At 46.0% G+C, this 25,182-nt stretch overlaps 1 long non-coding RNA gene across 2 annotated transcripts in view; it reads right to left on the bottom strand.

Moving 5' to 3' along the window:
- The window catches only part of LOC138119671 (uncharacterized), a 61,284-nt gene that overhangs the window by 27,142 nt on the left and 8,960 nt on the right, over positions 1 to 25,182 (bottom strand). The window contains exons 2-3 of one of the 2 annotated variants that reach the window (XR_011155577.1): positions 10,780 to 11,004; positions 4,148 to 4,722 (exon numbers count right to left, since the gene is read on the bottom strand). This is a non-coding gene — a long non-coding RNA (uncharacterized lncRNA). Of the gene's footprint in view, positions 1 to 4,147; positions 4,723 to 10,779; positions 11,005 to 25,182 lie in introns of those variants that run through there. The other variant, XR_011155576.1, reaches the window with a different exon arrangement.

Below are 25,182 nucleotides of genomic sequence, written 5' to 3'. Positions count from 1 at the left end.
AAACATACAGACACTTTCTCTCAGTGTCACAACGTCTTGAACTTCTGAGACCCTTTTCGTGACACCATAAACTTCTCCTTGGAAGCACAGTATGATGTCAGAGGATGTAACAGTACAAGAGGTGAAGAGGAAAGCTGTGGGAGCATTCAAATAACTTTTTCTGGCCTAAAAAAGAAATAAAATAAAAACTGGAGTTTGATCCAAGAACATTTTGTTCATTTGCTATACAGGGGTGCCTTTTGTATGAGCACAGACTGTTTTGTGGACTCTGGTCCTCTGTAGTCACCATGAAACAGAAAATACACAATGAAGCTAGTGATGGGTTATCATCTGAGATTTCTATGAATGCTATTTCTGTCTTATGTTCACAGAGAACTGCTGGTCAAATGTTCATCCACTACAACTTGATAAAAACAGGGGTTTAAAGAATTATCACAGATATTTATAGCTTATTTTCTTTTCTCTCTTTTATCTAATCTGCACTGTTGGCACAATAACGCTCATTAGTGTTCAGGTTTAAGTGAATCATCCAAAATAGCTGTTGGTTTTGGGTTTTTTTTTAAAGCTGCTTGTTTCTCACACATTCATCAGGGTTAAAAATATCCATATTTTTAATAAATATGTACCCTTTGATATAATCCAGGTGAGCCAAACAAGTTTTACGCAAGCACAACTGAGCTGCTGTATCTGTCACCTTCAGGTTTGACTTGTGCCATGGTTCCATCAGAGATTTAATGAACAAGTCAAATTTGATGCAAACTTTCAGAAGTTTCACAGCCCTAATCAGCAAAATAAAAGTGTGCTAGATAATTACTGAGTGTTAAGCTGATATTTCTCTCTGTAATCCCCCAGATGAAAGGAGCAGATTTCACAAGAACAGTCTTTATTTTTAATACCACATGCAAAAATAGACATTATAGCTACTGATGTTAATGAACGCTGGACTGTTCACACCTCCAGCCCTGCTCACCCCTGTGAAATGCTTCTCTTGCATGACCACAGTGGCTGTCACCAGGATCAGGCTCAGGGCTAACAATGTTCACATCTTCCTCTCCCCCACTCCTTCAGAACTCTGCTTTTCCCCCTTCCATTTATCTATTCCACACCCCTCAGCCTCCATCCTCTGTTTCATCACAGCCTTTCCTGCTGGAAATCGTTCAGTTTAGCGAGCAAAAACTCACAAATTGCACGTTCCTGCACCTCTGCGAAAGGCCTGCTGCCCGCTCAGACAGGGCACAAAGATAGAAAATCGTGCCCATCACTGGGAGTAGCCTCCATTGAATTAAATTGGAAGAAGAAATAGTGCAGGGCTGGGGTTGGCTTCAGACCTGCTCTGGTGAGGCTGAGGCTGTAAATGTTTGCACGTTGGCAGGATGGAGCCTGTGACCAGGTGTCAGGGCGTTTTTGTGTTTCAGTTGCTGCAGCCCCCAAAGTTAAAAACGTAATTTTAAATAGGGGCAAAACACTTCTCTCTGTCCATACAACAAATAGAATAGCTGCTGCAAGACTGCTGAAAAATATCCTCCAAATGACTGCCACTTCAGTACACTTATTGGCCTCCAAACACAAGTAACAATATTGAACAACCTTAAAAGGAGCTGATGCTATTTTTTACTCAGTTTAACGTTGCATTTTTTCAAAGACTCACCAAAAACAAAGCCCCAGAGGCAGTGAAAACATTTTGGACACTTCAGCCTGGGGTCTTCAAAAAAGACTGAGCACAGCTGTTGAGCACAGCAGCTCCACCAACCACCTTCCATTGTAATCACTACATTGATATTCACACCTACACAGCCACACAAACACTGGTGATTAAAAAATTAAGTATAACTGAAACAAAAACAAACATCTCAGGGGGAATACGTGGACTTCAGCATTAAAAAAAAATGCCTCCATATGCCCAGAGAAGAAAAGGAGAGAACAGATGGCTTTCTTGCTTTGTCTTCATGCTGCTTTCATACTTATACAACTTCATGCTTTGGGTTAATATTTTAATCCAAACTCGGTGATTAACAATAGAGACAGACGGAGGATTGTGTTTCACTCTATAATTAGGCAGACACAATGAGGTGACTTCTCAGTAAGGTACAGAGGGATATAAAGTGCCTGTAGCTCCATTAGTGATATTCCCAATGCACAAGGGAATAACTTTTATTCCACTACAGGCAACAGAGATGAGATTTTAAAAACCCTCAGACAGACAGAACCCAGGGTTTGCAGTGTTATTAGTGAAACAAAATACCACAAGGCCTCCTTTCAAGACAAGACTTAACTCTTCCCTAACTTCAAGCACGAGCTGGGCACGTGGAGCAGAGCCCACCACTTGTGTCAGGAGAGGCAGTGACTGACTCGTAGGGAATCCCACATGGAAAACCAGCGAAACAGCTCTGGGAAGGGCACAAGGATCGGCCAACAGGGCACAACACAGGGGCTGATCTGCTCAGATTCCCAGGCTGTGCACAGCTGGTCTGGCTGTCAACACAGTGAGAGCATTTTGCTTCTATGGGCTTACTTGTGACTGAGGTGCTATCAGATGAATGGGTCAAAAAAGACCAATTTCTGGCAAAACACTTGAGACCAAATGCATACCCAGGGGGGGAAAAAAAGCCCATTTGCCACAGTAATGAAGATATTTGTGGTTTCAGACCTGAAGGTAAAGCCCACACACTTGCATGACCTAGCTTAAAAGACCTGATAAACACAAAGGATGCACAGGAGTGACCACCCCAGTCACCTGAACTCAATTTAAAAGCTGATGTGTAGCCAGGACATAGAAAAACCACCTTTGAAAGGGTCTACAAGACTCTGGTCCCATCAGAGTGCCCCCACTGAAGCTGGGGCAGTGTCTTGGTAAGCCGGGCATGCATCTCATCTGCTTCCCGTGACAGCTTTGCTCTTTAACAGCTCATGTTTATGAATGACAGGAAAATGATGGGAAGTTTATTACTGCTAAGACAAGAAAAACACAAAGGAGGTGCCAAAAATAACACAAGATATGTTGTGTGCAGTGGAAGTAGCAGGAGCCCACAGCCCGGACAGGGAGGATTCAAGGAGCAGGACAAGATCTGATGATTCAACTCTTCCAACAAACTCACTCTGCTCTATTTACAGCAGGAACATGGCAGAAGTGCAACAACCTCTCACAGTCCCTTCCTCTCCCCTCCTGGAATCCCAGGGATTGCCATGGTGACTGACTGGTGGCCCAACACGTTTAATAACCTGCTGTCAGCAGGAGCTGGTGCTCAGTGCTACAGAGGCCAAGCACAGCAGCTCTGCAGCAGCTCCAGAACAGACAACCTAGAGGGAAAGGTTCCCTCTAATCCTCTCCATTCGGGATTGGCTTATGGCTTCAGGAGCAGCAGGCTCAGAGCCTGCCCAAGGAAGTGTTTGAAGACAAACACAGTGTTAAACGTGGGTTTTACGGGCATGTGCTCAAATCTGAGAGACTTCAGAGAACAGAACATTTCCCTGCACAGAGCCATGGTCCTGAACCACAGCTCAGGGGCTCAAGGCATGAAGGCTTGGTCTCTCCCTGCCAGAAACACAACTCTTGTGTGAAGAACACCAGTTCCCAGCCCGTAATGACAACACAGATGCAAAGACAGCTCTTGATCTGACTCAGACACACAGATCTGCTCTGGAGAGATCCACAGACTGCCTGGGAGCTGCCCAGTGCAGGAACTGGACATCCCTGCACATACACTCCTCGCAGGAGGAGCTAACCCACAAAAAGATATTTAAACTGGAGTGGTCTAGGGGTAGAATTTGATGTGGTTATCCCTGGCTTTAGCCAGAGTTCGAGGCCTCAGTCTGTGCTCCCAATCGAGGCACGTTTTCCATAGGATTCAATACCCATCACCACCAGAAATCTGATCTGGAAACCTGGAATTGCCTCTCCACTCCACCAAAGTGACAAACAGCACTGGCCCAGGCAGACACAAGAGGTACCCAACTCTTACAAAACTATTCTGGACCAAGACTCCTTTTCCAGTTGTGATGGAGAGCTCTCTAAGTCAAATAAAGCAGCATATGGAAAACCCCCAGCACTGCATGTTCTCATAATTTTTGGAACACTGTAAATATTTGAGTCAGTAGATCTTAATCCATAAACACAGCTGGACTCAAGAAACAATGATGGTAACTTATTATAATTTAAACAATTGTGTAACAAAACAAACCAATGATAATCACTTTGGTTTCCCAAGGACAATAGGCACAACCTTTGCACAAAGTTAATGCGATGGTACATGTAATTACATAAAAAATAAACTTACATATGCTAAGATAAATTATTCTCAGCTTTAAGGAGCACTGTGGAGGAATGACAGTGGAAGAGCAAAGCTGTGTGGTGCAAAGCCAGCATTTCATATAAAGTACAGAGCTGGGATGGTAACTGCCAAAGGACATCCCCCTTCCCTTCTGTCCTCTTCCAGGACACATCAGTTTAATCACTTTATGACCAGGAACATCGTTCCCCCAAGTTCACCCTCAATGTAAGCCCTGGTGCACAGAGTTTACACACAAAGCACTGGTGGCTGATCTCTGCTGTGATTAAGGAGAGGAACATTTATCCAAACTGCATCAGAACAGAGCTGGGCACTCATCTCACGTTTTATATAAGTTAAACGGGGCTTAAGTTCTTTTCCTGAAAGTTCAAATAAGTTCACTTCCTTCTTATTTCTGCTTTGCATTTTCACGAGTGTTTGCATTCAGCAATAAAACCTAGAGACAGAAGTAAACACAATATGGTTCAAATCCATTTCAGAATTGTTCTAGGCAGGGTGCTGTTCTCAAGTTTTTACTAGACATGTAAAGTGCATTTGTCTACCACCAAAACACGTAGTCAAGACAAAAAGTACTCAAAAACAAAATAGGATTTAAAAGCACCCACGTTTTATAAGCAAAATCCTGATCATAGCCATAAACTCTTTATTACTTGGTTACATCAACACACACACACACAAAAAAAAAAAATCCAGCTTTCATATTTTACACCCAATAATCAAGAGATAAGATTCCTGCCCAAACCTTTAAAATCCAGAGTTCAAGTGAAAACTTCAAGTAAGGCTGAAGTTCTTTAGTCAAGCACGATAAAAACTTGATATTCTACAACAGCAGCAGCCACACCAGAATTTGGCCCCCTCAGAAACTGGCTAAGCCACTACACCAGCAATATAGAAATACTCTGAGCCCCAACTTCCAGCTTTTGAAGTCACCAGGGCCATGTAAAATGAGAAAGCTGACATCTGAATTAATTCCTTATACCAGGAAAATCCCTACTTCTGAAATTGCCAGTTCCAAAAACGATCACATGAACAACACAGGGCTCCCTCCCTTGCAAGGAGACAGATGAGCCATATTAACTGCAGCTTACCAAAGAAAAGAATCAAGGATGGAAAACGTCAGCTCCACGGAACAAGTCTGGCAAAGTTATAATCAACTAAAGTCAGGTTCTTATAATAGGAACTGACAGGGAAATTCTAGCTACTTGTGCTGCTTAGAAAGCTTAACATTGTCTGGCAAAGGGATGAAGCTGTAAAGCTGAGATCGAGTTCTGGGCTAGAACTTCCCCAACATTTCAGGGAATTTTGACAAAGGAGGTCCGTTTGGTCAAGGTGAAAGTGTACAGAAGCCTTAGACAAATAAATAATTAAAATATCTAAAACTAGAAATACTGCCTGTGCTCCATTTGATTATAGAAGAGCATTCCTTTAAAAAAGGGAATAATAAATCCAGAACAATGACCACATGCATGCAGAGCCTGTTTGACAGGGGCTGCCAAACAACCACTAACAGGCATTTGTGCAAGTTCCTAAATAGAAAACCCTTCACTGGTGATGCCACCCTTCAAATGATGGAACATTTCTTGCTTTTTGTGGCTTTGCTATCCGATTTCTGCAAGGGTGCCAGGCAGGTAAACAGAATTCCACTTCAACTGTCTGCAGCTTAAAAAGTAAACCAAAAATGACCTACAGCTTGTCTATTGAGGGCAGAGATTTAAAGATGAGGGTTTAACATTAGACAACTAAATCCCAATTTAGGAACTGTAATATGGAACCTGGTTTTTAAGTCTTTAAATAAGTATTTTATGCTCCAGAATGTTCTCCTATTCCATGGTGTTCTTCAGTACAGCACTCGAGGGGAGGGCAGAGAAAGGGAACACGGGGCTGTGGAAATTTATTGTCTCCCAGGATTCAGTCACTTGCATGGCAGCAGGACTGGCTAGAGAACAACTCTGCTCCCCTAAATCCTCCAGGATTCTGACATTTATCTTCACATCACTGGTGCAGTACCAGGAGAACTGTTCTACAAGGGATGTAGGGGGAGGTGAGAGTGACTGCCATGGTTGAGAACAGAGACTTCAGTCTGCTTTAATCAGACCAGGAATTGCCCCTTACCCCTCTTCCCAGGCCTACAACTGCCACAGAGCTGCCCCAAACCTGAGGAAGCCCCTCCTGGTGAGTATTTCAGGAAAACTTACTACTCCAACTGGCTGAATGCTTTCCAAAAGCAGGAGTCTTCAAGCAGTAAATGATGTTTTAATTAAAGCATTCTTGGCCATCTCTGTTTAAGGACACAAGCAGATTTCCCAGTTGGTAAGTTCACAGATGCAAGGTGGGACCTGTCAGAAGCCAGCACAGCTCCAGCACTGCCACCACCACCAAGAACTTGGATGCAGCAACATTTTCTCATCATTTTCTTCACAGCAGATCCGTAGTGAGGGCTCCAGGGAAAAGAAAGGAAATGGCTTGAATGTTGAGAGTGGGAATGTCAGAAGTGCTCACCCTACGCCCACTGGGGTCAGAGGCAGGAGAGTGGGCCAAAACTTGCAAAAAATGTTTGCCTTATATGCATCAATTTCTGCAGTCAAGAGACTGGGGAGCGACCAAAGGATGTCTCCTCACCAGGCAAATATGGCTCTGATGGAAATCCCTTCCCTGGATGGCTCCAGCCCATCCTTCAGCTTCTGGCCACCTCAGCACAGGTCTGCATTCTCCCTGCTTAAGCCATGGGCCACCTTATACCCCTTCACTGCTCAGCATAGGGGCAAAACCTCTTCCCAAAGGATCTTTCCCAGGGTCAGGATGTGCACACCTACCCTATGCCTCTTACATCTCCCAAGGCCACTGGCACCCAGCATCAGTGAAATGCCAAAAACTAAACTAATGCAGATATGGAAGTAATTCCTCCCTCTGCCACAACAAAAATAAACATTTTTCTGGGTCTATACCATCAGCCCTGGCCCAGTTTTAAGTGTCCGGGTATAAAGCAATGGAGATGTTGCTACTGGCTTCAGCAGGATCAGATTTAGGCCAAGACTAAAATTCAAACAAGAGTTAATCGGGCTACATTAGGTTCAAAGTACTCTCAAGCCAGTTGTTCATCACATTGTGGTTTAAATGTTTAGTTGCCTAAACCCATAGACATTGCAAATTGCAAACACTGCCAGCTGACCCTAACTTTTGGCTTCTTCCTTTTCATGTCTTGTACTTCTCCTTATTTAGTCTTCCCTCATTATTATTTCTGTAAATTATTCACATCAGGAGTAGCGAGCCACAAAAATAATACTTAAATGGCTGCTTATGTTACAGGCCAGAATCCCTCAGTATTTTCAAATCTGTTAAATGACTGATTGCTGGGCCTCTTATTTGTTATTTCCAGAGAGCACTCACACAGCAGCCCAGGCAAACCAAGTTTGGGAAGTGGGAGGGCATTAGTTTTGATTGAAAATAATGCAAAGCAAAACTTCACCAAAAAAAAATTCAAACTTGAAAATCTGTAATTGTGCATTGTCTCAAGTCAGTCAGATAATCAGATGCCATTAAGAAATTAAGTGAGAAGGAAACAATGCAGGTAAATCTGAAAAGCCCAGGCTGAGTGCCTGAGAAGAAGCACATTTCCAACTCACACTCAGCAGCGTGTGTGCAGCAATTTCTCCATATTTCTGTGTTTAAATGGATCAGTACAAAAGAGCGAGGAGCCTCGTGATCTGTAACTTTGGAACCCCAAAATCCTGCTTTGGGATTTCACCTCTGCTTAGCTGAGCTTTGATCTCACGTGCAGCTTTTGTTTGCAGCAAATCTTAACAAACCTCAAGTTGACCATGGATTTAGGAATTCATTTGTATTTTATTCCTACAGAGTGTTTTGACACTGATTTCCACAAGAGCAGATTTGGGAAAGCTGCTGTTCCTGACAGGATGGTCCAAAATGAGGAGGGTACAACTGGGATCCCAAATGGGAACTTTATCTCCTGCTTCTCTAGGGGCCACATTGACCTGACAAAGTCAGTCTGGCCCCTCTAAGGCTAATGTGGCTGCCAGGATGCGGGCACCATATCAGCCACCCATCCTTCCCATTTAATTCTGAGGATAATTCATTGGGTAGCACTCCTAGGCTAAAGGATGGGATCATCAGAGGGATGCCCAGTCCCCCAGAGGCAATGGCGGGATGTGATGGCATCACAGTGCAGTGGAAGCCTCCAATACCCACCAGGATTGTGCTCTGACTTTGAAGGGCTCCCTCTCCCCTTTAATGCCTATTCCAAAATGATTTGCAGATTTTTATGGAAGTGCAGTGGAGAGGAAAACTAAGCATTACCAAAGGAGGAAAAAAAAAAAAAAAAAAAAGAGTGAAAATACATTTTCAGTTAAATTTTGAAAAGTCAATGAGACAACAAAATATGGGAAAGTTGTTCCAGATGGCAAGAACATACTTGAGGAATTTCATTTAATCACATTCATGCAAGATGTTTTGATTTGGATGACATATATCAATTGCATACTTAAATTAACAGCCCTTCCTACTGCAGCAAATGGAAAGCTCCCAGGAGCAGGAAAGGGTCTCAGTGCTTTCAGCTCAAGTGCAAGCACAGCCTGGATGGGGCTGAGAGGCTTTTTGTTGTTTTCTTGAGGAAAAGACAGTGGTTCCTCACGACACAGCAAGAAAGTGTCTGCTCAGAGCAGCCTCGGGGTCAGCCGGGTCAGCGGTTCTTGGTCCACCAAGCTGCACCAAGACAATTCCCACCTCCCAGAGAGGTGGGATGGCCAGGTCCCAATGCCTTGGAAAGAACGTGATGGGCTCAGAGCAAGAAGGAATCCTAAGTATGGAAGTTTCATCTCCTATAATCTGATTCACCTTGAACAAGCCCCCAGTGCTCCATCCCAGAGGAATTCTCCAGAGGTGTCACCAGGGCAGCCCAAGCCACCAGCTCTCCTCAGACAGGCAGGGTGTACAAGGCCTCTTTGAATCTCTTGGAAAGCTCAAACAAAACACCGAGGTTCCACTTGGAAGGGAAATATCATTCTCCATGTAAGTTTTCCTCATCCTGCTGTTATTTAACCCATTTTCCAGAAAAAAACTGATGGTCCCAAGGTGACCATTGCAATACACACACACACCCATATATGAATACATATATTAAACATATATATATATACATACACACATACACACACTGGTGAGGTTCCAAAGGTCCTACTTGCCTTAATAATTTAATTCATATAAGGCAAGGAAGGAACACAGGTAAGACAACCCAACATATGAACAGAATCAAAACTCATGCACAGGTTTTTTTACAGCTATTAAAAAAATAAAATTAAAAAAAAAAAAACCAATCTGTCTTTGAGGCCACAGTACCCCTCAAACAGAACGTTAAACACAGATTAATTATTTACCGGGGATTTTTCATTAGGAGTTGAAATTCAGTTACACCTCAAGCGCACATCAAAGTTTTCTGGGATGTGGAGAATTTCAGTCCCGTCCCAAACACTGCGAACACTAAACTGTCTTTTTTTTTTTGCACAGCTTCTTCCTGCAGCTGTGCTCTGGAGGGAGCCATACATACACATACAGGTATGTATATTAGTTATTGCTAAAATAACTGCACTAAGGCCCTTTGTTTGGTGACTGTCTCCTTCTGAGGAGTGAAACATGAGGAGCTGGAGCTTGCCAGCTGCACATTTCACTTTCTCATCTCCCCAAACAGAGATTGAAAATAGCCTGTTTATCAGATGTGTATCTAAGTCCTATTCCACTGTGAGGTCTAAAAAGGAATTTCCATCCTTACAAATGTGCCCCTGGTGGGGCGTTACCGTCTGTTCCGATCACTGCAAAGGGTCCCTCTCCCCCTCCAGTCCCAAACCCACTGAGGCATCTCTTTAATGACTATAAAACAAAAGGGAAGAGGCTTTCTTGCCTTAATTTATACACAAATGCATTACCAATTAAAAGGTAAGTGTGAAAAATAAAGCTGATAATTGAAAGCCCTCTGCAACCTGAACTGTGGCATTGCTAGCATGACATTACAATAATTAGTTAATCTAGCCTTTAATTTGTCTCAATTTGCATTGGCAGGCTGGAAGCTGCTGTCTCCATGATTCCTCATTGCAAACTGTGGTAGAAAAGAAAAGAAGGGGGGGATTTCTTCCCACGACCCACCCACTCTGTGCATAATTTTTTCCCTCTTCTCTCCAGCACCACTGTAAATCTGGAATCCATCTCCATTAAGACAAGTGGAATTATACTCCAGATCCACTAGGAGAGGAGAATTAATACCCCCTGAAATACACCAAACTCATGCATTTCAAAATGCCTTTTAATTGCCCCAGCCTGCTGCCCATGGTGCTGTTCCACTGCCAGGTTTGGCACAGGGAAATTGCAGAGAACTCCTTCACTTCTACGTCTCCATCCCCACTTGCAAAGAGTTAGATCAGTCCATAAACTCCCTGATTATTCCTCTTGCCACTCAAAGCAGCAGAGGCAGATCCCCCCTTCTCACCTCAGCTGCTCAGCTGGATGGAACATCTGGGAACATCTGTGCATCCCAAACACGGGGGGGTAAAGAGGAGTTCAAGGCAGGATTCTGCACTTTGGGAATCTTCCTCTGACTTCCATGTACATCTCCTTCCACCAGGAGTCAACTGCTCTGCTCCCACACCTGTGCAGCCAGATGTTGGACTCCAGCAATTCAAGCCATTAGAAAGACATTTTAGAAATATCTTTCCTTAAAAAAAAAAAATGCAGGAAGACAAAAATTGGTAAAGATAATCCTTTCCAGCTACATCAAGACTTTGACAAAATACATCTTGCCTTTCCAGGAATTATATTTACTTATCTGCACAAGACTTGCAATACCCCCTATTTTTCAAATCAAGCTCCATTTTGCTCTCTTCCACAAGATGAAACCCACCATTATCTAAAAAAACAAGGACAAATTGTACAACTCACAGCAAGCATTTGCCAAAATGCTAGCCCTCAGCACTTCTTTTTAAACAAACATGAGGAAATAAGATGACCTTTAAATTGCTTCTTGACATGTACTAAATCTACAGAAATTAGGGAGATTCTCTGGAAAGAGCTGCATAATTTTAGCACTCAGTGTATTTTTAGCTAAGAATATTTTGTATACAAAAGAATTCTTCATGCAGCAAGACTTGAGGGATTTTAGGGAGCTTTGAAAGGCTGGAGTTTAGGTGAAAGGGCAGTAGAAGTAGTAGGTAGATGGCCTGAAGAAAGCAGAAAACAACCACCATGAGCTGAGCCAAACTTGCATCACCTGGTCAATACATTTTTATTGCCACCATCATCTCATCCTTTAAAAGCAGAGCTTGGGGTTTGCATTAGTAAATAAATTCCTTCTTTCACCCACCCCCTTCTGCTCCTAAGGCACAGAGAGCACAGGGCAGGTGAGCAGAGTCTGAGCTGCAGCTGCACAGGTAGATTGGAGAGGGCAGCTAGATCTGAGCCCTAAACTAGGAGGAGCTCAGTCATCCTTTTTTCCATTGAGATGGATTCTGTCACCAAAGGGAAGTGGGTGGCAGAAGAAGAGTCCCAGGAACTGGGCATGCTGAAAGGAAGGAAAACAGGCCATGGATCTGCTGCCTGATGAGATAACTGAGAGACCTTGGGCAGGGACAGGGTGCTCAGGCTGAGGTACCCACACACAGAGCTGGATTTGCTGAGACCTTTGCAGTTTGTCTCCGATTTAGTTCCTTGGGAACGGAAGGATTGCAGCTCAGTCTGAGTGCTTGGAGCACTCGTTTTCCATCTGTATCCCTGGTGGAGTGTGATGTTTGCTCCCAGCCAAGCTCCACAGAGCTGCACCCTCCCTGAAGGGGGTCACAGCACCTCTGAGCTGTTTGAGAGAAGTGTAAAGGGGCATCTTTTACCACAACCCAGCACAGGATGGTGTAAAAACATCCCGGAATTCCCCACAAAAGATAGATGGGACCCAGATCCAGCACATTCCTCCAGTCACCCATATTCATTTCCCATCCCAAAAGTGCCAGCTCAGACTGAACTAGACAGGCCTTAACATCACCCTTAAATCAGAGACAGAGCACTGCAAGCCTGAAGAAAAAGAGGCAAGGACAAAGTAGAGCACAAGGAGAATTTGAAAGCAGTCACATCTCCCAGACCATGACAACAATTCTGGAGAACTAAGGGGCACAACAAGCAACTTTCCAGCTCATTTCACTCAAGCCCAGCACCGTGAAGACTGAGGCAAAGGCAGAAAAAGAGTCAGACACCATTCATTGAATATATAATCCTTAATAGTGAGGAATTAAGGACTGCCAACACATTTCTCCCCATTTCTCGCTCACACGTGCGTGCGTTCCCTGCAAAACTCACACAGACAAAGCTCACAGAGTTTGGAGAGATGTGCTGGGCTGCCATTTGCTCTTTACTAACGCCAGGAATTGCTCTGCTCAGTTTTCCAAGAGCAGAAGTGCTGACACCCAGGTTTAGTAATGCCCAATTCAGCCTGTGGCAGCTACAAGTTCAGTGTCTATTTTCCTGCCTCTCCTCGGTGCAACTCCTATTAAGAAACACCAGCAGCTCCCAGCTACTCCTGCACGGGTTTCTGCAGATCCTCCTATGGAATACCTCTCCCCTGTGCACCACACGCGAGAATTTCACTTCGTAGCAGATGTTTGAGTAGGATTACTGCAGTGGGCAAGCGGTACAGGCAAAACACCAGGAAAAATAAACAGGAAAGCAAGGACTTCAATTCACCTGCCCCAAACTCCCAGCCCTGCAGTGTTGGGGCTGTTGGGGAGTCTGTGCAGGGCCAGGAGCTGGACTCGATGATCCCGGTGGGTTTCTTCCAACTCAGGGTGTTCTGTGGTATCAGAAACGTAGAATCCCTCACTAGATCCAGCATCCCATAAATCTGCCTGTCCAGAGCTGAACTGGCCCTTTTCTGGGTTTTCTAAAAAAGAGCTAAAAACCTACAAATTAATAAGTAAGTAAGTAAATTCTTCAGAATCTTAAGTAAGTCAATTCTTCAGAAATAATGACAGAAGTGTCACATTGCTGGTTTTGCCCTGCAGCATGACAAATCCCACCCCAAGGACCCACCTCAATCCTCCATTTCAGAGCAGAGCCAGCTCTCAGAGCAAGCAGTGCCTGTTCAAGAAGCATCGAGGATGAACACAGGGGTGAAGTTAAGGCAGGGAATGTTTTGCTTGTTAGTTCAGGGTGCTCTGAGAGCCCTGTGGTGCCCCAGCTGGTCATTCCTGCTCTCGTTTGTCCGAGCAGCAGAACATGCCCAGCTCCAGTGGTTATGAGTAAGCGAGGACAGAGCACTGCTGGTGACAGGAGCTTCCCAGAAATGATCCCAGAACCCCCCAGTACACACAAGGTCTTTAGAGCTTCCCAAATATGTATAACACATCTATAAATCCCATTTCAGGCTTTCATCTGAAATGAGATTTGTTTTCCTGGGCCTTTTGATAGCCTCCTGTAGACAGGAGATGTACAGAAGCTGCTGTCAAACACAAGGTGTGCTTACTGCGCGTATTTAAGGGTTGCAAATAAGTGTTCCTCAGCCAAATATTTCCACCCATGAGGTGATGTGTTTACACACCCTGTGGTACAGGACCAGCAGTTGCTTGGGATACACTGTGCCTCTCATGTTTGGAGCCTCACAAGCCACGTGCTGGGAATCAGGTAGCCTCAAACTGTTTGACTTCACTCGCAAACACTGCTCCAGATGGGAAAGAACATCATCTTCCCTTTTTAGAGATGACTTCCCCCATGATTCCCTTTTTCCCCTACGAAGAAATCTAAAAACTCAAGTTAGCAGAGGCACACAGTCGGGAAATAGAAGAAATTATACAGCTTGCACAATATGGAACACATTCAAATAAATCAGGAAAAAAGCCACCAAAATAACTACAAAACTTTCAGTTCTCTGGAAAGAAAAAGGCTCAATTTTCAGCACATGGGGGTGAACCAACACATTCCCTGTGCACAGAGATGCCCAGAGAAAGAGGGGTATAAATTTGATTTTGCCATCCCAGCCCCTGTATTTCTATGTCTTTGATGAGACAGAGCAAGAGGCCTTCAGCTGGTAGGTGCTATGGTATATCCAGAAGGAATTTTGGGAAGAAGACTCTTGTACTATGGAGTCACTTGTTTCCACAGCAAGGTGCTGTTGCTTTCCATCCACTGCACCAAAGCACTTCCTCAGGGAAGGGGTGACCAGCTTTGGATGCAGGAAACTCTGCAGATACTCAGATCCTGGGTAAAGCGCTTACCCAGAGCATTTAACCACACTTCAGTGCCGAGATAAAACTGACACTCACCCCAAATGACTTGTCTGACCCTACAGAATCCATCTCCACCACACTTCCCCCTGTCCTCTTTTCCTGCCAGAGCACACTTTTGGGGAGGCCACCACAGTTCTGCCACATCAGCCGTAAGGAAAATTCCCTCTCTGACCATCCAGGAGCTGCTCAGTCTTTTAAAGCCAGACAGACACCAGCTTCTGAAACCCCAGAGTTCAACCACCAGTGGGTCCTTATCAACCTCACCCAGAGTCCCAAAAATACCAACATTTCTGACTCTGTTTTCTGACTTTATTCTCATACAGATCTTGACACCCAGTGCTTCTTAAATAATGCTGCTTTGGAGACTTGCAGAAATGTCCTATGATTTAAAAATCAGTGTCTACCTAAAAACTGGAGCATGGTGTCCATCACGCACCTTAATGGCTTAGAAAGGCCGGTGTTACCAGCCAAAAGAGCTGGGAATAGGCACAAGAAAGGATCCTGAGAAAGAAACTTGATTCCTCAGGGAAGGCAGGAGCCTGGAGCACCCCTTGTAATTGTGGCTGAACATTGAGGGCTCCTTCAGAGTGGGCTCAGTGATTGTGGTGCTGAGGGATGCACAGCTCCACACCAGCCAGAGGGGAGTCCCTGCTGCTCCTCTACAGGACACGAGTGGCAGCAACAGATCAAGCTCAGCTCCTGAACTCCTGTAGCAAACACAGAGCATGCCAGGAGGAGCTGCTGGCAAGCCTGGAAACACAGGAATGAGCTTGTGACCACATCTGCAGGCATCCCAACACGGCTTGCCCAAACTTCCCAAGCAGGGGGATGGCCCAGGTAATGGATGGGAGCCCAGCTGCCCCCAGATGAGGGGGTTTCCTTTGTGCACGAGGCCCTGAGTTATTCCAGCAGCGTCTGGCAGTGATGCTCTTGTTAAGGCTGCTATTTATAAAGTCTGATTGTTCCTTCAGGGACAGCTCTTGGCACAGGAGGCCTCAGGAGAGCTGCAGTGATCTGGTTAACAAAACATCCAGCAAGCTGGGAAATCAAGTCTGCTTTTGATTTATAACGCAGCAAACTAAAATTACGATTTGCCAGGCTCGTTTTGGCACTCTCATAATTCAACTATAGTTCTGATTATTTTTTAAAAATAATAATTTAAAAACCCACGGAGTTTAATTATCATAATTATGGGAATACTCAGAGTGAATAGGACATGAAAATAATGAGGCAAACTTGCACAGCTCCAACTCCACCAATTAACAGGGGATGTTAAGTTTGTGAGACAAGTCTTAGCAGGGAAAAAACTTCACGTCTGGCACCATTGCAGCAGAAGGGACAAACACACCTCGTGTCGAGGTTTTATCACAAACCTATTGCACCCTCTTGTGCCACAGCGTCAGAATTACTTTGGCTTGGCTGGAAGCGAATTGCTCTGCAGCACTTGACCTTCAAATCTGCTCTCCTGCAGCAGAACTGTGGAAAGACGTGCAGTGGTGGAGCAGCAACACATTAAAGGCTGTTAGTGATGAGCTGGTTTTCTGTGCAGGAATGAATATTGCCGACTTCCAGGCTTTTGGGGCTTCCCTGGGTGTCTATTTTGCATATGTCACCTCAGGATTGTGTTGGGCATTGGCCAGCGGGAGCTGAGTCAGCAGTGCCCTGGCAGCCAGGAGGGACATCCCTGTCCTGGGGGCATCAGGGACAGCAGCACTGGCCAGGCCAGGGAGGGATTGTCCCGCTCTGCTCTGGGCTGGGGTGGCCTCACCTCCAGTGCTGGGGGAGTTTTGGGTGTCTCAATATCAGAAAAAGACCTAAAGCTGTGAGGGAGTGCCCAGAGGAGGGACACGGGGATGGGGAAGGGTCTGGAGGGGCCCGTGAGGAGCAGCTGAGGGCACTGGGATTGTTCAGCTGGAGCAGACTGAGGGCAGAGCTCCCCGGGGGCTGCAGCTCCTCCCGAGGGGCAGCTCCGATCTCTGCTCCTGGGACAGGGACAGCACCCAGGGAGCGGCTGGAGCTGGGCCAGGGCAGGGTCAGGCTGAGAGCAGGGAAAGGCTCTTCCCCCAGAGGGTGCTGGGCACTGCCCAGGCTCCCCAGGGAATGGGCACGGCCCCGAGGCTGCCAGAGCTCCAGGAGCGTTTGGGCAGCGCTGCCAGGGATGCCCAGGGTGGGGCTGTTGGGGGGTCTGTGCAGGGCCAGGGCTGGACTGGATGATCCTGGTGGGTCCCTTCCAACTCAGGGTGTTCTATGGTATCAGAAACGTTGTAGAATCCCTCGCTAGATCCAGCATCCCATAAATCTGCCTGTCCAGAGCTGAACTGGCCCTTTTCTGTGTTTTCTAGAAAAGAGCTAAAAACCTACAAATTAATATTTCTTTGCCTCAGGTGCCATGTTCAGTGTTTGTGCTGCATTTTAAGCAAGGCAAGGAGCAGGAGCAAGTCTGAATAAGAATAAGATGTATAGAAAACACTGACTGAGAGTCAAGGCAGAACCATCAGGGACTGTCCTGCCGAGGAAAGATCAACGAGCTCCCCTCAGCCCTCAACAAGGCAAGAGGGAACAAAACCCATTTTCTCTCTCTGCTCCTGGTTGATAGGACAAGGAATAACAAGGCTAATTTGATCCATGGGAGATTAGTGTGAAATATTAGGATGAGAAAAAAAATTTCCTCAATCAGTCTCTTAGAGTAGTCCCTCACTGCAAATTAAAAGCAGCTTGGGCAGGTATGTCAGGGATAACGTGGCTAGAACAGATCCTCCAAGCAGCAGAGTGAATTACATGACTTCTTGAGGTTCTTTTCCAGGCTTGTTGCTGTTGTGCTCAGCTCTGGAATTGTGCCTCTCTGATTAACACCGAGGTTTGTTTTTCAGGGGATCAGGCACGAGCTTGTCCAACAGCTAAATAACAAAGTTGTTCCCTGGCAATCACATCCCCAGTCCCAGCGCTGCCTCTCTCCTGCTGGGAGCACCGGGTAACGCTGATTTGCAGCTCCTGATCACTGTGAAAACAAAACATTTCTAAACATTTCGCTGCCTTAACTGCAAATTTTAGCCCAAGCTAAAGCTGCTTCTGCTACAGCATGGAAAAATATTTCAAGTACAGGAAAGTGTCTAAATCCACAGATTAAATAGCAAGCAGGATCCTCAGGTGCTGCTGTCAGCACAGAGCCAGAGCTTCTCTCAAAGCAGCTTTGGCCCCTTCCTTGCTGACGATGAAATCTGAAGAAAATATACTAAATAACAAAGCTCAAAAAAAAAAAAAAACACCAAACCACACAACAGATAATGGGAATAAAAAACCACCACAATGCCTTGGTTTAACAGGGATAACCTTCCCCATATCTTTTCCTCCTGAAGGCACGTGGCTGCAGCAGGAGTGGGGGATCTGCTTGGATTTGCCAAGTGCTGATAGGGAAGTCTCCAAAGCCTGGCTCAGGGGCTGTAGGACAGGCCTGGAACAATTGGAACTAAATTACATTGTGATCCATGAATCAAAGCACTGGCAATTACCATCTCAAGGCAGGTGAACAATAACAAATAATGAACAAAGAGATGTTTCAAGCCCTTGCTGATGCACTCCCTGTGCTTGCTGCTCACTGGACACATTTTACCCAGAGCCAAGGTGAGCCTGTGATAGCTGTTAATCACAGCTGAGAAAATGAGGGTGTAATCTCCTAGACTGGAAAGCAGCATTTCAAACCTCCTCCAGCATGCACCCAATAAAGGCTTTTATAGTCTCTGCTTAGATTTAAAATGGGGGAACAGAAAATAGGTGTGAATTGCACCAAATTGCACATTGGCTGAGAGGCAGCACAGCCTCTGAAACTCCTTGGCAGGGGTTAAAAACACTCCTAGGCAGCAGCAAAACATCCACATCTCATTTTATGTGGGTTTTTTGTACACAAGATGAAGCTCTCTGCATTGAAGACATGACATTTTTGACAAGATTTATATAAAAATTCATATTACAGACCTGAATTATTAAAGTGGGTTTTTGTATTATTATTATTCAAGTTCCTCAAGCACAGGTTTCTCCCTCACAAGGCAGATCTCTGCACACTGGTGACAGGTTCTTCTAAAAATCTCTTAGCAACTCCTAAGAAGTGGCCACAAACCACAGGTTGAAAACCAGAGGTTTCAGTTATTTCCTGGCCTGCTTTCCTTTGTCTCTCAATCCATCTAACCTCTGGCCACAGCCCATCTCTCACAAGTCAGCCACCTTTAACACTCCAACTTCCTCTTTGCAGCTCAAAAGAGACACAGTTGGGAAGAAAAAAAAAAGTGGGAAAAAAAAGTGTTACCTACAGACAGCACCACAGGATCATGGAATCATTAAAGCTGGAAAAGACCTCCAAGATCAGAGTCCAACCTTTGACCAAAAACCCCCATGCCCACAAAACCCTATCCCAAAGGGCCACATCCACTCATTTTTTGAGCACTTCCAGGGATGGTGACTCCACCACTTCCCTGGGCAGCCCCTTCCAAAGTTTAACCACTCTTTCAATGAGTATTTTCCTGATATCCAACCCAAACCTCCTTGGCACAACTTGAGGCCGTTTCCCCTCATCCTATCACCAGTTCCCTGGGAAAAGGAGCCTTTCAATATCAACAGACCTTCAAACTAGGATCTGAATTCACCAGCAGGCTGACAGAGGAGAGGCTGCAGTGCCCAGCTCCCTGGCAGCTGGCATTGCTGCCCTCAGACACAGAAAGGAACTGAAGCACAAAAGGATGGAGGAAAAAATGAGCCTTAAAGCGAACCAGGAAGAAGGTTCCAAGATGTGAGTGGAGCTATTGAGGGCTTTCAGCTGCCAAAATTTATCCCTATTTTTACCTCCAGGTGCATTGCAAGGGTGGCTTGCTTGCACTGCTGAGCTACTGATGCTGCCTGAGCTCACAGAGCAACTCCTGTTAAGCAGTGCAGGGTGTTCTGCAGGGATGGAGATTTGTCCAAGCTTTGGGTTTGTTGTTGGGCTGGACAGAAACAGCCCCCAGAGTGGGCTTTTGGCAGGACAGGTACAGAAACCCAGGGAGTGTTACCCAAGGCAGCTCAGCCTGCTGTTAACACACGTGCTAAATTCCCCATCAACAGCACTGGAAACCATGCAGGTAAACTGGAAACAAAGCTGGCCCTTGCAGAGGAGCTGATGGAATAGCAGTGCCTGCAGGAGAAAAGGGAAACCAGCCAAGCCTCAGGCTCCAGGGAACCCACGGCTGGACAATTTCTGGGCACCTATCCTGCTCTTGTTCTCCTGGAGTCCTGGGCCTTAAGTTCACATCCATGGAGAGCTCAGGCTGCTCTGGAGCTGGTGACAGTGACTCCCCTCTGGCAGGGAGGGAGTGGGGGGTCAGGAGCTGGTGATGCCCCTCTGCAGCCCTCACTCTGCTCTTTGCTGCAGGCAGCAGCTGAGCTCAGCAAGTTGCATTTCCAGCACCACTGCAGCCCCGGTTCTGCACTGGCAACGTCACTCCTGCTCCTAATGCAACTTTCTCCTCCGTTCCCTGAGCCGAGGGGAGGAAAATAGGGGAAAAGGAGGAGCAGAGAGAAAGGGAAGCTGATTCTCACCACAGCTGCAAGCTCCAGCTCTAAACTGCTAACCCCTCTGCTCCTTGGAAAGCTGACTCCCAAATCCCTAGGTGTTTCATTATCTCTTCCACTCCCTCCCTGAGTTTCTCTCAGGTAATTGTTCCCACCATAGCATCTGCTTCAATTTGAGCCTGTTTCCTCCTTCACTCCAAGGTTTTTCAGCACGAGTGAGGTGATGGCTTTGCCTCAGCTCCCTCATTCCCTGCATAAGCAGTAAAAGGTCTGAGAGGCAAATAAACGAGTTTGTGCAGGGACAGAACTCCTGCCCAGGTGAGAGTGGGAACCACCAGCCCCTGGGGAAGCAATAACAGGAACAGGCTAAGCACAGAATCAGAAATAACCTTCTCCCAACCAGATAACCTGAGCAGACACTCATGGACTTGGCCTTTCGACCCATCCTGCTCTCACACACAGATTCCTCCAGCTCCAGGAGGAACAAAGGAATTGTCATTCCCACATCACTGCTGATAAAGTGCTGGTTTTCAGACAAGTCACTATTCCTGCTATGAGCAGCAGTCAAAAGATGCTGCAAAAACTTGCATCTTCAGTCCTGGTTAGGTCATCATAACCCTCACAAGAGAAGTGAGGAATCATGAGCTCATCCTTTGGCAGGAAGGGATTGACTGTAGTTTGCAATATTCTGACTAATTTGTGTAATTTAATGCAGAGGTGAAGTTCTCAGCCAGGGTAAATCAGAGCAATGTCAATTTTGCACTATTGAAGCAGCTGGGTCAGCCTTTTAACAAAAAAACTTCACTCTTTAAAAAAATATTTCTTCTGTTCACCTTGAAGAAGCCTCCTTTAAAGCCATATACTCTTTGGAGGTTGCAGTAACTGTCAGCTAATTGAGACCTGGTCAGTGCTGTAACAGCCAAAGAGTTTCCATCATGGCTTTGATTGAACCTGGGTAGGTGGAAAAAGCAGATAAAGTCCAGTGCAAAGGTATTTTAATTAGGAGGCACATGGATAATCACGACTCTCATCACGTAACTAATTACAAAACTGATTCAATAACTGGCTTTTTAAAGTCTAACAAAGTTCACTGGGACAAATTCAATACTGCTGCAGATTCCTGGAAGCACCTCAGTGGTGGAGGAGAGATGGTCTGGCATCTCTAGCTTTTCCCACAAACAGAGACTTAAGAGCAGGCAGGAATAACTTATCCTTGGTTTCTGTATTAAGCAAGGACTATTGCTGGAGAGCCCAGAACAGACCAGGACACAGACACTGCATTCAAAACTGCAGAGAGGTGAAGGAGAACCTGCTGCTTTGGGCTGGGACACAGCTGGTGTTCCTCACAGCAGCTGGCACAGGGCTGTGTTTGGATTTGTGCTGGGAACAGTGTTGGTAACTCAGGGATGTTTTGTTTCTGCTCAGAAGGGCTTACAAACAGAGTCAGGGACTTTCCTACCTCTCACCCCAGCAGGGCAGAGGCTGAAGGAACACAAGGAGTTAGGGGACACAGCTGATCCAAGGGATATCCCACACCACAGGGCTTCATGCACAGCATACAGAGCTGGGGAAGGAGGAGGATGTGCAGAGTGATGGGATTTGTCTTCCCAAGCCACCTCTGCTCGTGATGGAGCTCGACTGTCCTGAGACAGCTGAGTTCCTGCCCGTGGGGACTGAGGAAAGAATTCCTTGGTTTTCTTTGCTTGCCTGCACAGCTTTTGCTTTACCTACCAAACAATCCTCTAGCTCAACCCACGAGTTCTCATTTTCGCTCCTCTGACGCTCTCCTCTGTCCCACTGAGGGAGGCTGAGCGGCTGTGCAGGGCTGAGCTGCCAGCTGGGGTGAAGCCATGGCAGAGCCTGAGCAATGCAGCATGTGCTGGGCCATGAACAAATCCTCCCTTTTGGCCATTCAGGCAGCATTGCTCCTGCTACAAGGCAACAAATCAAGCTCTGCTCGTGGGCGTGTACAAGTCCATGATGTTCCCCGAGTCTGGGCGCACATCACTGAATTTGGACTTCAGTCCCAATTGTTTCCTTCCCCACCTCCCTGCTCAGACAGGCTCCTGTGGAAGCCAGAAGCGTTGTTTCCTGATATGCAGACATGAGGAAAGCTCTGTTTCCTCCCGGACTAGATTATGGGAAGACCATACTCTGGGCCAGCTCTCTTGGAGCAGCTTTAGGATCACCTCCCAGTGACATGATTCCTCCCACCCTGCCATCAATCCAACACCAGCAGCACTCCCACCATGGCAAAATCGCCTCCATTTCCACACAAAAGGCTCAGGTCCAAAGGTTTTACACCAAGCCCAGGCCCTACAGCCATGACCTACAGCCACCACCGTGCCTGGGAGCAATTTGCTTTGGTAGAAGCAGGATCTGCTTTTAAACCGAAGTCCAGCAGCCAAGTAGGTGGTCACTTAATATCTCCGAGTACTTTCAGGGAAGATTAGGTGAAAGTCCAAATCCAGGTTGACATTCCCTCTCTCGGAGAAACAGGCCTGCAATAAATAAGGCTGCGTGCAAGTTGTTGTTCCTGCTAAACTGCTCCACTCAGCCACTTACAGCCAATGTGTTCCTCATTAGCACTCGGGGAAGCTGCGAGGGCTCAGGGCTCTCTGTGCAGCCCCGTTCCCATTCTCCTCTCAAACACATGGAAACACTTTAAAAGTAAGAGCCCTGGGACCTGTGCAAGGGCGACAAGTGACGAGATGAGGAGAGGAGACCAGAGCCAGCCCCTGACAAATTTGAACCATCCAGGCTTTAATCCACAGCAACCCCCAAAAAACTGATGCTAAACAAACCTTGCCTTTTCCAGAGAGGAGATTACACGTGTAATGGAAAAATTATGGGTATGGGGAGTCTGGCCTACAAAAATTGGTTAATATTAAGAGCCTTCAGTTTTGTTTTCCATGATTAATGGAACTTCCCCTACATGTAACTCAGTCAACATTTCCATCCCCCTCAGAGCCTATTGAGAGCCCTCAATTTCTTTTAATTTAAGGAAAGTGGAATTTTAAGGCTTCGTAGCATTTCCATAACTTGCTGGGAGCAGGTGATGGGCCATTTCCCCATTCAAGCACCATCCCCCTCATGAGGCAGAGCAGGGCAACAGAGGGGTATTGCCTTCACATCTCCTACCTGGGACAGCATTTAGGGCTTTTCAACCTAAAAGATTCCACAATTCCCCTCATTGTAGCAAAGGGCAGGAACAATCCACAAAGCCAAGCAGAGCTGAACAGGCTCTCAGAGAAGAAGGGGCCATCCCAGGATCCTGGATCTGGTGGATCATGGGGATGCCCAGTTCTCCTCCAGAAGTGAGGAAGCATCACACAAACAAATGTCTAATGAAACTGTTGAGCCCCAGCACTAGACAAAGCAGAAATAGGCCATCAATGCCAAACCCACAGGACTTTAAAAGTTAAAGCTGTTGGAAGAAATGTTTGTGCATGTTGCTTTCATGCCAGTGGAAACATGAGAAAAAGCTGAAACTCTCTGCACTGGCACAGCAGGTTCAGCTTTGATCTCTCAGGAGGTTCGTTTCCTTCATTAGGCTTTTCTTAAAATCCACTTTTATGAACCCTTTTAATTTCCCCCCTGCATCTCACCCCCATAAAAGCCTTTTTAGATTCATTTGACAACAGGGCAGGGTGGGGGAGGAGAATCTCATTTAATTGCCACTAAACATTACCTAAGATGCTGGTTCTGTACAGGGATGCTGGAGCTGTTATTTTGAGAGTTACAGGTACTGAAGGAGGGGAATAATAAATCATTAGAAGGAACACAGGGAGGAGAGAGAGGGGCAGATCCTCAAAGCACCAACACAAGGAAAGGTACAGGACAGGGAAGATGTCCAGCAGGGAGATGTCCAGCAGAACGTGGCCAGTCACTGCTGTAAAACATCCCCCACCATCCCTCTGTTTCACCTCTGGATCCCTGGCCAAGCCAGAACCTGGCCACAGTTCTGGTGTCCACTCTGCAAACACAGCCCAATGGCACAGCCTCCTCCTCACAGTGGGGCTGCAAGGCTTAAAAAATCCAGACTAAAGGAGTTTCGAGGGGGTTCAACATCCCACTACCCAAATTCCAGCACCAAGCTGATCACTGAGCATTTGAGCAGGTGATTTAGGACTGCTCTTCCTGTAAGGAGAAGCATGGGATCAGAGGGGCAGCCTTTGAAATGCCTGCAGTGGGGAGAATTTGAACTCTGCATTTATTTCTGATGGAATCCTCGCAAAAAAACCCAACCAAACAATCATTTCATCTACCCTATCTGCAAGCCACAGGTAACTGTGTTGAGTTCACTTCTCCAAAGGGAAATCTGGAATCTCCAAAGGGAATCTTCTCAACATCAGGTCACCTTGGTCACCTTATACCACAGAAGTTTTTAATAGCAAGGGCTGGACAGGCACTGCCCAGGTTGCTGAATGCAGTCTCCCACTTTTGCACTGGACTGGGCTGTGTCATTCTGTCCACGAGGAGCAGCTTCATTTTCACAGTAATTTGTGGGTTTTACCCCCACTACTCCTATTAGGAGTTAACTTACGAGCAGCCTGTTACCTGGAGTAAATTAACCAATGAATCAATAAGAGCAAATTGTAACCAGCTCGTCTGTGTAGATGAACTTGCTCAAGTCCTCGGAAGCAGATACTGCTCTTAATGAGAAAACTGTGTCCACATCCCTGCTCAGGCTGCACTGAACCCTCAGGGGTTGTGTCCTCTGACAGGAGAGAACAATCCCCACTTCGCACTCTCAGCCTGCTCCTGCTAGAGAAAGTTGTCATTTCCAGACAATTTCCAAGGGACAGATTCTGACCTCACATAAAACACGAATCCACACAAGGAAGGCTGTTCAGTTGTTCTGGCTTTAAGCCTGGCATAGCACAGACGAGGTTCTGCCCTGCCTTTTCCTTTCTGATGTTCACTTAATTCACCGTAACAGGAACACAACTGGATTTAACAAGACTCAACAACTGCAATAGCTCGCAGTATTTCTTTAGTCCTGGAAGCACAGGCCACTGCTTTTCTGCTACATCAACCCCAGGCCTCCCCCAGCCCAAACTCAATTTCAATTACATTTAACAAAGCTA

This window comes from Aphelocoma coerulescens, chromosome 17 (genome assembly GCF_041296385.1).
Source record: "Aphelocoma coerulescens isolate FSJ_1873_10779 chromosome 17, UR_Acoe_1.0, whole genome shotgun sequence".
Lineage (NCBI taxonomy): Eukaryota > Metazoa > Chordata > Aves > Passeriformes > Corvidae > Aphelocoma > Aphelocoma coerulescens.
The sequence above is the reverse complement of the archived record's forward strand: the minus strand, read 5'-3'. Positions and strand labels throughout refer to the sequence as shown.